We start from the raw sequence: 6,000 nt of genomic DNA on the forward strand, positions 1-6,000 counted from the left end.
ATCAGGCTTTGAACTTGACATGTCAGAATGGGAATGGGGATTGGAATTAAAATGGTTGGCCACTGGGAAGTCCTGCTTGTTGTGGATGGAGCAAAAGTGCTCATTAAAAAATGTTGAATTCTCTTTTCTCTACTCCTTTGGAAATATTTCTAATATCATAAGCCCCTCCCAAAGTATAGTTTCCAATCCTGAACCTGGTGATTTTGTGCCATATACTTTGACTCAGTTATGAATTCTATACTGGTGAAAGAAGGGGGCAATCCACAGTGAGTTGCCATTTAATGTGTGCTCTTATTTCTAGTTGCTTTCACTCTCCCAAAGGTAGTTCATTACTATTATTAACACTGATTTGCACATGCTACCTGCAACCCTATTCTACTGCTCTGTCTTTGTCAACCTCATGTCCTCTCCAATTAAAGACTATTAACTTCCAGCTGCACTAACACATTCATCCTCAGCCCTGTCTCAGTCTGTCTGCCACTGTCATCTATACTATTGTTACTTCCATTCTCCACTATTTTAATGCTCTCTTGGTCAGTCTTCCCAGTACTACTCTGATGATTTAAGTTCATCCAAAATTCTATAGTTCTGCTCAGCAGTTCTCTATTTGCTAATCTATAATGAAACTCAGTCATTTTTAATAAGTATAACATCTTGTGCAAATTCTGCCATAAGTATATCTTCAACTACAACAACCTATTATCTTGTAAGTCACACTGAAAATCCCATTGACATCCTTATCTTTTAAGCTGGCCTCAAATTTGCCTCTTTGAACAAATTTTAATCCATCTCCTGCTTATATCTGTGAAGTAACATGGAATATGTTGCCCCATTGGAGATCCCAATGAAGAAAATGTCATTAAGTATTCCTGAAATCTTTCATTCTCTTTAGTAATAGCTTTTGTTGTTATAAGAAGGGGAATTACATTCCTTATTTCCAAATCCAAATCATCAGATATATTGAGAATAAACTTAGACTTTGCACTGACATCTAGGAAAATTAATTTGTGCTAGGTTTCCATTAGCAAGGTCTCTTATTCCATTTAAAAAAGATATTGTATATCAAAAACTATTAAATTCATTAGCAGCAATTGCTAGAAGCAGTGTTATTAAGTTCCATCATATAATACTACTCAGGAAACAGTTAAACTAATATCCTGCACTAGTAGCATGTATCCTCTCAGCTTTGACCTTAGAAAGCACCTCTTAAAGGGTCACACCACAAAGCAGGCAGCACTTTTTCAGCTTCAGGAATGATTGAAGATGATAATACCATCTTTCCCTTGGTAGCTTGCAGTCTGTACAGAATAGTGTGTGCAAGAGGAATCCCTCTCAAGCAAGACCTTTCTGGCAGAAATACTTACAAATTAGCTATCCTTCCAGTGAAGTCAACAGCTCCTTCCAGCTCTCAGTACAAAACTGCAATAACCAAAACTTGAAGGCTCCCCATAATTATGTTTGAGATTAAAACAAAAATCTGCAATGCACCAGTAAGCAGCAAAACTTAATATCTTCTCAGAGGTAGCAGTCAAGATTTCTCAGAGTGCAAGTGATTTTGAAAGTTGTGCAGGTTCCTGTGTGAGCTTGTGGTTGAGCTTTTGTGATCACGCATGCCAGGAATGACTTCCCAGTTAGACATTATTCAGAAGTGTTGATAATACCTAGCCAGTTTTATATCCATGGTATTAAGGTCGCTTTTATTCCATGGTCTTCAATATTAAAGATAAATATAGTTTGTGTCATTTTATCAGTTATCATTTTCGAAGTTCACATCAACTGCATTTCTCCACTGACACTCTGTTGCTTCAACCAGAATCTCCATCAGGTTTGTTATCACTGCTTTACATGATGTGAAAAATGTTGAAACTCTGTGAAAGTAGAATGACATGCCTTATCTTTAACAAATCCATGCTGGCTTTCTTACATCAAACCACACTTACCAAGGTGATTGTGAATATTGTCCCTGACTACTCCTTCAGTATCAGAATCAGAATTAGAATCAGGTTTATTATTACTGACATACATTGTGAAATTTGTTGTTTTGTGGCAGGACAGTGCAATACATAAAATATACTAAACATTGCAATAAGAAAAATATATAAAAGAAAATTTAAAAAGTAATGTAAAAATAAAGCAAAATCATGAGCTAGTGTTCCTGGGTTCATGGACCATTCAGAAAACTGAATGGTAGAAAGAAAGAAGCTGTTGATAAAATCTTGAAAGTGTGTCTCTGTTGGTAGTAATGAGGAGAGGGCATGTCCTGAGTCATGGGGATTCTTAATGACAGGTGCTGCCTTTTTAAGGCGTCACCTTTTGAAAATGTCCTCAAAAGGGGGAGGGGGCTAGTGCCTATGATGAAGCTGGCTGAGTTTACAACTCTCTGCAGCTTTTCCTAATCCAGTGTAATGGCCCCTCCATACCAGATGGTGATGCAACCAGCTAGAATACTCTCCACAGTACAGACCAAATCTCTTCAAATTCGTAATAGAATATAGCCACTGCTGTGCCTTCTCTGTAATTGCATTAATATGTTGGGCCCAGGATAGGTCCTCAGAGATGTTGACACCCAGGAACTTGAAGTTGCTCATCTTTCCACTGCTGGCCCCTCAATGAGGACTGGTGTGTGTTCCATCGGCTTCACCTTCCTGAAGTACACAGGAAGGTGAAGTCCTTAGTATTACTGAGTTGAGTACGAGGTTGTTGTTGTGACACCATCCAACCAGCCAATCTACCTTAAAGATGAGAATATCTGCAGATGCCGGAAAGGAAGAAATAATAATAATAAATAAATAAGCAATAAATATAGAGAACATGAGATGTCCTTGAAAGTGAGTCCATAGCTTGTGTGAACATTTCAATGATGGGGCATGTGAGGTTGAGTGAAGTTATCCCCTTTGGTTCAAGAGGGTTGAGGGGTAATAACGCTTTCTGAAGCTAGTGGTGTGAGGACTATTGTACCTTCTTCCTGATGATGGATGCTGCTTTCCTCTGACAGTGTTTCATGCAGATGTGATGTGCTTAGTGGTAGGGAGAGCTTTACCTATGATATTCTGGGCTGTATTCATTACTTTTCGTAAAGTTAAGGTATAAGAAAATCCTGCACCCTAAGCAGACTAACTTCCTAAGAGATGTAAAATAAATGTTTAATATCATGTTAGCATGATTTTTTGTCTTTTTAAAATATTCCAATGTGTTGGAAAATAATTTATAGGCCATGATTTCCAGCCATTCTCCAATGCAAAAAAAACATTGATTTAACAGCCAGTCATAAACTCAAGAAACTCTGCCTGTGCTGGAGATTCAAAGTGACACACACAAAAGGCTGGAGGAAATCTGCAGTTTGACAGCGTCTATGATAATGAATAACCAGTCAGCATTTCAGGCTGAGACGCTTCTTCAGGACTGAAAAGGAAGGGGGAAGGCACCAAGGTAAAAATAATAAAAAGGGTAAGGGAAGGGGGCTTGCTGGAAGTTGATAGGTGAAGCCAGGTGGGTGGGAAAGGTAAAGGGCTGGAGAGGACGAAATCTGAAAGGAGAAGGGAATGGACCATAGGAGAAAGGGAAGGGAATGGGACACCAGAGGGAGGTGATAGGCAGGTGAGAAGGGGTAAGAGGCCAGCCTGCTTGGCTGCCTATCATCTCTCCTTCATGCCCCTCCTCCTAGCCCATGTACTTTTAAACATCTGTAGATTTTATCATATGTTAGAGATTTTGATTGTTTACATGTAAATAACACAAGACATAATTGATTAGAGTTACCCAATTTTTTATTCCCTTCGCTTCAAGAAGTTCATCTTTGGTTTGAACTTCCACCCTATACTTTAATTGATGTGTTTAATATTTTGGAGAAAAAGTCTTTTTCACAAACATTTCACATGCTCCTCCTTTATAGCCTCTTGTAAAATGCCATCAAAGTACAAGGAATTTCAACTCCTTACATGTAGAACAAAAGGATGGAATTACTACCCAACAAGTGAGAAACATTATTTTATTGATGGTATACTACTTGGGTAACCTTAATTCTGCAGCAGTCCGTGGCTACTTAAAGGTTTCTTGAAAGCATTTCCTTTCATGCACTTGAAGGAGGATTAGTTGCAGACATAGGGCAATAAATTGTAATGCTCCGGTTATGAAGTCAATGTTAGTAATGGTTTAATGAGCACAGTACATTCATCATCACCCTGATGTGCATAATACTCCAACACTGTCAAATTGACCATTTAACTGAACTGCAAACATCAATCTTCACACCAACTTATCTTGCACATGCACATAAGATCATAAGATCTTAAGACATAGGAGCAGAATTAGGCCATTTGGCCCATCGAGTCTGCTCTGCCATTTCATCATGGATGATCCATCTTCAATCTTACCCTTAATCTCCTGTGTTCTCCCCATATCCCTTCGAGTCCTGACTCATCTAGAATCTATCAATGCCTGCCTTAAATATACATAAAGACTTAATCTATACGGCTGCCTGTGGCAATGAATTCCACAGGTTCACCACTCTTTAGTTAAAGAAATTCATCCTCATCTCCTTTTTAAATGGGCATCCTGCTATTCTGAGGCTGTGTTCTCTCATAGACTCACACACCAAGGAAGACATTCTCTCCAAATCTACTCCATTTAGGCCTTTCAACATTCAATAAGTTTCAATGAGATCCCCCTTCATTCTTCCAAATTCCAGTGAGTACAGGCCCAGAGCTATCAAAAGTTCCTCAAATGATAAGCCTTTCAATCCCTTAATCATTTTCATAAATCTCCTTTCTTAGATAAGGGGCTCAAACCTGCTCACAATACTCCAAATGAAGCCTTAACAGTGCCTTATAAAGCCCTAACGTTACCTCCTTTCTTTTATATTCTAATCCTCTGGAAATGAATGCTAACGTTACACTTGCCTTCCTCACCACTGGCTCAACATGCAAATTAACATTTAGGAAATCCTGCATGAGGACTCCTAAATCCTCCGCACCTCAGATTTTTTCAATTTTCCATCCATTTAGAAAGTAGTCTACACTTCTATTTCTTCTACTTGAGTGCATAACCATACATTCCCCAGCACTGTATGCTGTCTGCCTCTTTGTCCATTCTCCTAAACTGTATATCCCTCTCTGTCCATGCACTTTCTTATATTGTCATCTGTGTAAAATAAACACTGACACTCAATCTTATCTTTAACCTCGTCATGCAGTCCTGTCATATCTGTGATTGAAAACTGCTTCACTTCCATTCATTTATTCCACGCTTGGCATAACTAGCACTCGATAATCTTTCTCGTCTTACCCCGGAAGGGAGTGCTGAACACCAGGTTGTAGCAAAGAATAAATATTTCTCCCTGCCAGAGACATATAAGGTAATACAATTGATGACATCAAGCTAAGCAAGGGAATACACAATATATGGTGGGAGTGTAGAACCAAGAGATCTTGATCACTAAAGACAGAAGAACAATTAGATCAGGCGGTTAAGAAGGCAGCAGGGTAATAGCATATAGTGACCAAAGTATAGAAGGTAACATCAGGAAGGTCATCCAAAAATAGGATTTTTGTGTGTGTTGCTTGGATTTCCAGCATCTGCAGATTTTCTCTTGTTTGTGATTAGTCTACATTGACTAGTTGGGCAAGAGTTATGTGCATCGTTCTTGTCACCACAATATAAAGAGGTTATACGCTGGGATAGATATAAAGGAGATTTACAAAGGTCAGAATCAGGTTTAATATCACTGGCATGTATCATTAAATGTGTCGTTCTGCCGCAGCAGAGTATTGCAAAGCATAATAAAACTGTAAATTACAGTAAACTGTGTGTGTATTAAAGAAAAATTAAATAAGTAGTACAAAAGTAGAAAAAAAGTAGTGAGGTAGTGTTCATGGTAGTATCCATTCAGAAATCTGATGGAAGAGAGGATGAAGTTATTCCTGAGTGTGTGCCTTCAGGCTTCTGTACCTCCTCCCTGATGGTAGCAATGAGAAAAGGGCATGCCCTTAATGATGGATGTCG

This window comes from Hemitrygon akajei, chromosome 5, assembly GCF_048418815.1.
Source record: "Hemitrygon akajei chromosome 5, sHemAka1.3, whole genome shotgun sequence".
NCBI lineage: Eukaryota > Metazoa > Chordata > Chondrichthyes > Myliobatiformes > Dasyatidae > Hemitrygon > Hemitrygon akajei.